Source organism: Pempheris klunzingeri, chromosome 8, assembly GCF_042242105.1.
Source record: "Pempheris klunzingeri isolate RE-2024b chromosome 8, fPemKlu1.hap1, whole genome shotgun sequence".
Taxonomy (NCBI): domain Eukaryota; kingdom Metazoa; phylum Chordata; class Actinopteri; order Acropomatiformes; family Pempheridae; genus Pempheris; species Pempheris klunzingeri.
The window spans coordinates 7,003,744-7,014,340 of record NC_092019.1 but is presented as its reverse complement, the minus strand read 5'-3'; positions in this window follow the sequence as shown (position 1 = coordinate 7,014,340).

Here is a 10,597-nt window from a genome sequence, read left to right as displayed (position 1 = left end):
AGCTGCAACATCATTAAGTAATTGGGGTCCTTGCACAGTTTTTGTAAGCCATAGTATTGAAATGTTAGCCAAATCAGTTGTGTGAAAAGTATATGTAAGTGCAGACAGAAACATGAGTCCAGACACTCAAATACACACACAGTAGGCTACGTTTATTGACCATGTGCAATACGCTGCTGCAGAGCTATACACTGTAAAACACTTGCTTTAAATGACATATCTCAAAATTTATACAGAGATTCATGGTTCCCGGGGGATGAATCCTACTGATTTTATTAATGCCATGACATTTCCTCTACCTCCACCATGAGGTTGCCATTTATTATTGTTTTGGTGATTTGTCCCGGCAATTATTAGATCTGTTTAGAATTTGGTGAAGGACTGGTATCCACAGAGGATAATCCTAAAGAATCACATGACTTTTTATTTAACAGCATCATCAGGTCATATTTTCATTTGTCCAGAATGTTAGCCTATGAAACACACATAAACATTAGCATGTTAGCATTGTCAGCTCATTGTCATGCTCGTGTTAGCATGCTGCAGTTAGGATTTAACACATGGCTCTGCTGTGCCTAATACAGCTAATAAAGCACACTGAGATGCATTAGAGGTCCGCAAAGTGCTGCATAAATCAAATTTATTATTTTTTATCAACATCATCACACACACTCAGTACTCACCCTAAAGGCATAACCTCTGGAGTCACACACACACACACACACACACACACACACACTGATATTTGCATACCAAGATGCTGCACACCAAAGTGTTCACATCCACTACAAACCATTAGACAACACACAGCCAGACATACACACCCTTCCCTCCAGACTGCCGTCACAGCGCTCCAAGCACAGCTGTCAAAACTCAGGGACTTCCAACACAACAATAGTTAGATGACTTGGGAGGGCCAAAGAAAGAGAGAGAAGAGAGGAGATGCTGAACTGACATTTCTGGACAACTCAGATAGTCCAGATTGGACCATTACAGGTCCACATTCCCTGCATCGTTTTTCCCCCCTTTCACTCCTTTCTGTCAGTCATTTTATTGACCTCCTCCTCTGTCTATTGCTCTCTTTTTCCTCCCCTCTGTATACTTCTACCTCTCTTTTGCTCCAGGCACGGTCCACTGTTGTCTCACATCAGCTCTCATAACAGCTCTGAGAAGACCTCCCTCAACCTCACGCCTCACATGTGAGTCCACACGTCCAAGAGCAGCAATAACACTGAAATCCTCCAAATCAGGTCATGTCAAATTAAGGGAGGTATTTCAGGAGCCCACCCAAGTCTCAGAAGGGGTCAGCTGAAAGCTCGAGGCCAGATTTGCATGTCAAAATACACTCGATGATTCAGACTACATCACAAAGTGGGACTGAAACTCAGTCTCTAAGATGCTGTAGATTTGGCCTGTTGGTGTGAAGTCAGGTGTAGACATGGGTGAGAAATCCTGTTGGCACGCAGAGATCGGCAAATCAAAACTTTTGCCTTAATTGCAGCAAGCAAGTGCTCCTCGGTTGAACTGGCTGTAATAATATTTTTTCAGTATTTTTTTTCCCCAAATCCCTGGTAAGAAGAGGAAATTTAGCCCTGAGAAGTTTAGATTTATTTCAGGTGCTTCTGACACTTGTGGATGCCAAAAACACAGTGTTTCCTGGTGTTGATTTAAAAGTCAAAAATGTCTTCTGGTGATGGAATATATGTCACACCTGAATCTGTTGTAGCTGTAAATGCAGGTTACAGTATAGAGGCTGCATAACTGTCACAATGGCAGAACTCACAAGCACTTATTTAACGCTGTATTACTGGAATTATTGTCCATAGGAATCTATTCCTAGGCCGAAGAGATCACATTTATCTCAGCTTCATCTCTGATAACACAGAGATGTGTTGAACACTGATAAGGTTTGGACCTTGCTTGGACTTACAAACAATCATTTGGCAACTCAACAAGCATTCCAGGGAAGTTCACTCTACCCAGTGATTTATTGCCAGGATGTGGCTGTACAGCGCGAGTGTGTAGATTCCAGGGTAAAGTAGCTGGTGGCACGGCAGGTCAGCAAGATAGCTGAGCTACGTAGCACAGTCTGGGATTCATTCAGGATAGCTCCCGAGGGGGCTGTTGACTGGAAGGAGGCGGTAAATCCATTCTGAGGACTTGCTGATATTGTGTAACATCTTGTTAAGAAATTTGTCATTTTAAAGTCCATTGTGTGAGGTGTGGAAATGTAGAGGAGGATGGATGGTTGCAATTACTATCTGTAAAGTACAGACAGAGACACATCTTGTACTATTGACTTATTTTTCAAACTGAACTACCAGAGGATTTCTATACAAAAGTGCCTGTTTTATCAGAGTACAATGTGATGTTTTTCTTCTTAACAAATCTCACAAAAAGACCAAAACAACTGATCTTACCTACAAGTATTGTCTGTGTATCCAAAGCCTGATAGATCTCGTATCTTAGTTTTCTTTGCCATAGAGCTTTATTTTGTCCAAAAACTGCATATTACAAACACACCAATGAGCCACATATTAATCCTCAGTGTATTAATCCTCAAATGAAATTAGTTAGTAATTAGAAATTAGACATTAGTATTACTCAACATATGTACGACTTACTCCTGTTTGAGTAATGTTTGCTAAAAACTACAGTGCCCAAGAAAACTGTTTATCCCTTTTTATAAATAATACCATGTATTTGAAACTTAGGTTTCAAGATGTACGTCTTCAGTATGAACCAACAGACTTGGGTTTGAGCATCATAGACAGGGTAGAATCAAGTCACAAATTATTGACAGTAACAATTATTATTATCATAATGCCAAACTGTCACTTTACAAAGTGGATATGGTGACCATGTCATCAAATAAGCGTCTACTTTCAGCAGACACAGCGCAACATCTGCGTTCATTAGATGAGTTTATGGCCACAGCAATTCCAATATTTTGTCTTCTTTTTAGCTCTGTTTTTGGTCTCCACCATCTCCTGAAGGTGGCTAACTTACTTCGAGTGTCTGCTTTTTGGTGCTGGGCAGGTGTACAGCTGGTTAATCAGAGCATTTTCAGCTAGAAACAAGGCTAATGAGCGCAGTGAGAGTGAAGTGAGAGTAAAATCAAAACAATTAGCTGAAAGAAATGAAAATGATCTGTAGAGCAGAGAAGAACTACAGAGTTGGGTAATAGTCCACTTAACTTTTTTTCCATTGTTCATATAAAAAGATTGTTTATTGCAGCTTTGAAATATGCTGTGACAAATCAAAAACAAATCAACATCCAAGCTGTTCTCTCAGTTGGTCAGGTCATTAGATCATTTACCTTTTTTCATTTTTAAGCCTGTTGTTGCTACCCAGAGCCACCAGCCATGTGCTTCTGATACAGTAGATGAAAATGTGCTAAAGCTATAGCCACAACAACCTTCTTATCATCCTCTATCCCTCCACATGTTCACCACAGTGAAATGAAACAAACACACATCCCAAACTCATCTGCATGCTCCATCTGAGCTGATGTACACAGGTCCTCAGCAGCCAAAATGAGATACCAAGCACTTCTCAAGTGCAAGGAAATGGTGCGGTTTCACAATTCCTAGATTAGGACTGAAATCTGCAGTTCCCCCCACCATTTTAAGTGGCTGTGGTGCACACACAAACCCTCTGAGACCATAGAAACATACACAGTGGTTTAGTGTTGGGCTCTGGCCAAGATAAATGACTGCTTCAGGTGAAAACAAACCGTGGCCCCAGCAGATTCTTTTTTTTTTTCCATTTGTAAGTTTTGGGGCGACTTTTCTTTGTGTGTCAACTGTTCTTACACACATGCTCTGCTTTGGCTCCTCCACCCTCTTAACACTCCTCGGCCTTGTGAATTATTCACAATGAGGAATTAAAGTTTAAATGGTGCTCTGCAGACTCAAGTGCTTCACATGTGTTGAGGACTAAAGGTGGAATGACCATTTTCAAATATATTACACCAGATATTTGTGATATCATGTTTGGGAGGAAAAAAAAGAAAAATGTATGGATACTGAAAATTTTCCAACCATGAAGCAAGACATTGAAAAGGACAAAAGACATTTTCACATGCTACAGTACCAGACCCATATATACACACACAATGAACACCCTCAAGCTCATTCATTCACTCTAAAGTTGACCACAATAAAAGTAGTATTACCTAGAGCTGCAGTAAATCCTGAATAGGTATGTTTGCCTCTGGTGTGTCATCGGGTCATTTACCTGTTTGCAGTTTCATAATCATATATTTTTGGTTATGAGCCAGTAATGCATATCAAGAGCTATTAAGAGCTATGGTGCGCTCATATGTAGTAATTTCTTGGCATTTATTATTACAGAACAGCAGAACACAATAACTGGATGTTTATGAGTCGAGGAAGGCTTTACACGAAGATACTAATTAAATTATGTATCCAAATGGTCCAATTGTACACTTGAACCTCTGCCAGACTTCTTATTTTCAAAAATAAGCTTTTGAATTATCTCTGGATACATTTTATTCTGAAAACAAGAGCATAATCATGTTAAACTATACGAAGACATCCTTTTTTCTCAGCACTCACCTGAGTCCCACATGAAAGTTTTTGGAGGATCACCTGAGTTCCACCTGAGGGAAGTGGGAAAAGCCCATAGAGGCCCTGAATGGGTTCAATTAAGAGAACAATTGCTTTAGTCACACAATTATGAGCTCAGGGTGACTAAATGCAAAAGGCCCTGAAGGAGCGCAGCTAAAGATCTCTGGCATCTCATTCAATGTGGTCCGCCCACCCCCCGCTGCTCATTACTGGGACCACCAACTGGGAGCAACATTACTGAAATGAGCAACAACAGCACAGTGCTGCCACAGCCATCAGTTATTCAGCTTTAACTTACAACCAAAGTGACTGAAGTGTTACGGAAGTGAGCAACAGAGGCTACTGAGTGATGAGAGCAGGTTCATGAGGGTTTTTAGGGTCATTTAACAGCCCAGAATCACAACGGAGTGACGGGGTCAGATGATTGTTGATCATATCGTTATAATAAAAGGTATTTTGGTGGAAGAAGTACTGAAATTCTTTACACATGTGAAAATGTCAATGACATACTCTAGTTCTTCTAGTTCTAGTTCTTCAATCTAAAAGTATTATCAGTAAAATGTAATGAAAGTATCAGAAGGAAAAGTATGCATATGCAGAGAAATACTCCCTTACAATGTTTTATTATTACATATCATTTCATTATTAATGCAGAAACATGTAAAAGTGTTTGCTATCTATCTATAGGGGGACATTAATCTTCATGGCAGTCCATCCGATTGTTGTCGAGATAGTTCCCTCAGAACCACCGCTGTGAACCTCATGGTGACACTAGAGGAAAAGTTAGGGGATCACAAAGTCATTTGTATTTTTTTTCCAAGAGCAATACCTCTAGCACGGTTACAAATCTCTTGAGGGGTAAATTCAGCATTCAATGCAATAATACCAACTACACTGGCAGTGGCTCTGTAATGATGTGGATTTTTTTAAAACATAGTTTGTTACAGCATAACTGAAAGCTAACATAACTGACCTAACTGACTCCATACTGATTGCTCATCTTTTCCCCTCCAGCTGTACAATACATCAGTTTATTTATATGGTTGGCATAATTTGCATGCTGTTACCCGATGGGCATTTGTGCCATTGCAACAACCAGAAAAACGTATACATGTGTTGTCACGTAAGCTGCAGGGTGATCAACGATCGTTCAAGTAATCAGTCAGAGATTATTGGCCTATTATTGGCCTTCGAAATCACACAAGAACAGTTAGGCACTTCTTACAGATTCTTGTCTGTGCATATCTACTGCTCCACTTTAAATGACAGATTCAGGTGAAGCAAGTGAACCATCCCTAAATCCCTGAGAGGAATGATAAAAAAATGTCTGCAGTGAGGTTATTCAGCAGTATAATGAGCTCATGGAAAAGTCCTAGATGAATGGCCCAATAATCTTTTAAGATATTGGTATGTATACAGTTTGTGGAGAGATTAGCTGTTGAATTAATCATTCGATGTACTCATGTTTGTGAAATCCCTTTCACATGCCAGAGGGTTTCAGGACCGAGGCAACTCGCTCTGACATTCCATAGGCCTCTCCTCCTCCTCCAGTCGACTGTTCGCTGAGTGCAACGTTCAGCAAATGTACACAAATATAGATTTCATACATATGCCCTCACAAGTCAACAGGTTCTAAATGGGTTGATAAAATCGGCAGCCATCTTGGGAACACTATCAAGATTTGTAACTCAGAGCCACAAACTTCCACTCGGCTCAGGCTTTGCTTTGGCAACAGGATTTCTCCTTGGAGAGGAATGAATGTGCAAATGTGTTACAGGTGGGATTCATTAAACTGAGACCTGGCACATGGGTACTTGCTCTGCACAATTACCATGTTACAAAACCAGGGAGCAGAGAAATGCTTACACACAGCTACACTGTAGATGAGCATACACTTCAAGCACCAAAAACTGGAAATGGAAAAATGTGTACACACAAACACAACATCCATTTAAAAGCCCGCTTATGCACATTCTGCATCCACAGCTGAGATTTAAAAGGCAGGTTTCACTGCTCTCCAATGAGCTCTTCAAAACAAAATAACCTATAAACGGAGCAGTTTGTGCCCGTGTTATTTCACAGAGGATGAAGAAAGAAAAAGTTCAAATTTCACGAGATCTTTTTATCCCTATTCAGCCTCCACGTCCCTCTCCTCTCAGATAAAGCTTTAAAATGTACATTCTCCATATTTTATGCAAAAATAACAGTTCTCTAACGTGTTCCTCACTCGCATATGATAAGTTTATAACTCCTCCAGCTTATTCTCATCATCTAAGCGGCGGTGTTAATTTCTATGAATAATGTATCTGGTGTGTTTCAGTTCACTGAGCTGTGGTCACATCACAGAGCATTCTTACAGATTTTAGCTTCCTCCACCCTCCTTCTTCATGTTGCACAGAGACCATTAAAGAACTAAAGGTATTTATTGTGCAGTAATACTGAATATGTAAGAGTTGAGTGGAAACTGAAGGTGTTCAACAGATCCTAATTATCACTGACTACTACAATGCATGGAATTCGTTTGCAGTGTTGGAAGCAATAAAGTCCTGGGTCATACTGCACTAATGGGAACTGGCTTGCATAGTTGTGCGCTTTTTGAGTTGATTTGAGGCGTATTTGAAAATTTCTCTTGTAAACTCTTGGACTGGCAGCTGCTTTTTGTCTCACCACACATACACTTGTGCATTCTCTGTAATGTCTGTGTGTGTGTATGTGTGTGTGTATGACTGCACTCACAAGCCTTAGGATGCACACTCAGCTGCATGGGTAGCACATTAAAATGAAACCTAGTCACTTTTTAAGAGGAAATAACACAATCCGCTTAAAGATCAATAGTTACATTTAGTAACTGGCCATAACCAGTAGCTTATGGTGGCTAATGTTAGCAAACTTTAGGTAGATATTGCAATAATAAACATTTTGCTGAGTGTGCCACTGTTACAGTATGTTTTAGCATTAGCATTATCCCGTATTGTCAGTTGTGGCCATAGTTGTAACTGTTCCACAAAAGTTACAGTCACAGTCATATGAAACTGGTCAACTAGGCCTACTTTACCTCACTCAAAGCTTATTACTTACAGGATAAAAGAGTCATAAAACCAGTAAACCAAATCATTAATGTCAGTTGCAAAACAATCTCTAGCTGAAGGGAACTAACATTAGATAACAAGTTATTTTTTCTTTCAACAGTTGCATAGTCTAACTTTGAAGGATAATGCTTCCTATTTAAATAGTTTTCCCCATGATTTCTATTCATTATAGTAACATTGTACTTATTAGGTTAACTGTTTACATCTGGGAACATAGTGAGGTGATCTTATAGGTTTTTATTGTGTTCTATTCTATTCATCCTAGTCATCAACTTGGACCCACTGACTGCACTTTGTGTAAAGTGTGTGCGCATTGTGTTCCTGTGCAATTAGAAGTTCCTTCTGATATTTTGCGTGCACACGTTTTTGGTTTTACCGCCACATAAAGGCATTTAGATAATCTTACTTTTGGCTTGTTTACGATCTGTCTGATTATCTGGATTGGGCTCCACCAGCTACTCGTAAATCTATGAAGTTTATGTGTAATGTCCCTTTTATGTCTTTTTACTCAATGCCGGTCTCTTTTATTCGTTCATTTCTGTATTCATTTAGTTGTTTCATTTGATTTTTAAAATCATTTTTATTATTGCTCTTATTTCTACTTGTATGTATTTATATTTGCACTTTTTAATGCTTTAATGTATTCTATCGCTTCTCCCGCCCTCTCTCTACTGCTTTTGTCTTTTTCTTTTTTCTCCTTGTTCTAAATTAATCCTTGCTCTTGTTGCTCACAGTGGCTAGGCCATTGAAACCTGCCTTAGAATTGTCTTAGCTAGTAAAAATGTCTGTAATGTGTAAATTTGTCCAATAAAAAGCGGTCAAATAAACATGTAGCCACTGTTGCATCACAAGCTGTAACAAAACTTGGGGTCGAGTGATATTAAACTTTATAAATGTAAGTCTTGCTATACATGAAAGATAAACACAGTGTGTATGTTTTGTATTAATGGTAATGTTAATGCAGTTTAGAATGAGTTGTATGTATATGTATCTGTGTAAAGTTATATCAATTACATTATATGAAATATAATTTTCTCCTGGTGTTTTTTGTGTTGTTTATCTAAAATAATACCATAGTATGCAAACATACACACACACATTTCACAGTGGGAATGCAGGTCTCTTTCCCACTGAACATCCATGCGTCAGTCACAACCATCAACCCTTCACACCTGGTGATCAGGGAAGGGTGCGTTCAAGTGACCCGCTTTCCAGAGTCCACAGCCAGATAATTATTTCCAGTTGCAATTAGAATAACCACAAGATTTTTTTCTCTGTGAGCAAAGGGGATCAGCAAATATCCTTTTCCCTCTTTTTTGCTTGTCTGACACGCTTGTATAAATACCCTCCACCTGGTCATGGGAGTGTCTTTAGGGGAGCTATCAAAGCATTCATAAAAATCAAGATGTATGTGACATCCAGTGGATTTCCCCTGTGCTGCACACAGCAGGCCAACTCAGGAGGGCCAGAGTCGGGGTAAAGTTTCCCCTCTTTTCCTCCCTGACTAGCGGCTGACGCCTGATTGACTGTGATGGGCTTTTTTACGCCCTGCACGTGTTGTTCTGCTGCTCGGCCCTCACTTTATCGCAGTCTTCACAGTGTGGTGTTTCTCTGGCCTCTGCTGCTGTTCCTGCTGCTGGACCTCTACGACTAATGTGCGTTTGTCAGCTCAAAACTTGACCTGAAAACATTCAACAGCTCTTGTACTTTACACTTTGCTCTTAAATAACTCTCTCACCACAGTGCTCCCCTTCCGCCCCCTTCCTTCCTCCAAGTTTACAGATTAGGGTCTGGATTGGAGTATGCAAGAACACAAGAAGAGGCAATCGGATATTAGGAACATGACTGTGAATGAATACATGTGCATGTGTAGATCCGTCAGCATCGCTTACCGCCTTGGCTTGCGTGTAAAACACTTAAAAAGCTGGGGCTGATGACACACGCTCATATCTGGTGATCAGAAACTCTGGGAAGGCGGCCATGATGGAGGGCTGCATGACTCCTGTGTTTTTGACCCTGTGAAGGCTGATTGTTCTGTCTGAAAACAGTTAGAGCAAACTAGAAATGCTGAACGAAAAGTAAAGCGATTTGTGGTAGGGATGATCCAAGGGGGATCTGTTTGTCGGGATTACAAGAAAACACTGAAATGCTGTTATGTTAGATACACAATAAAACAAGCAATCTTATGAGGAAATGTCTATTTCTAGGAGCCATGCTTGTATGGTAGCTAAATTTCCCACTTTTCCACCTCATCATATGTTCACGCGCGTAACTTTGAATTCAACTCTGTGTTGCAGAGACAGGCCCAAACCTGTAGGGGGCAGTGTTTGTTTTACCCAACAGGGTCAGACTCTGGCCATAACTGGGCATATATGGAGCAGGTGAGAGCAAAGACTGCTGCAGCCAGCCTGCAGAGATGGCTACATACTTTCCATTCTTTAATGAAGCCCTTCAATGACTCCTGCACCACAGCACTCAAAACACACATTCACGCACGCACATACACACTTTCCACTGGTGCACAGCCCATGATAATAGACTACATAGGAAGCCTGTGAAGTATTTCGAAATGCCAAACGGCTGCGAGGGTGTAGACGTTTGAAGGACACTAATGTAGGAGTTGAGGCCTAATATAAACAGCATTATTCACATGAAAGCCCGGCCGCAGCCATTAGGGCTTTTCGGAGAGGTGGCACTTCTCCGCCGGCACCCTAATAGCACTCGTCGTTTAAACATGCAGATCTGTGTATACGCCTATTCCTTTGTAATCTATCTTTTCTGAAATGATCTGCTGTAAAATGATTTGTCACTCTTTATTTTACACGGACATTTCCCAATCTCTGGGATCTCATCAAATCATAACACAGGTCTTCATCCAAACCTTTCGGGGCTTTTTGTTCAAAGCGTGTGTTTTCT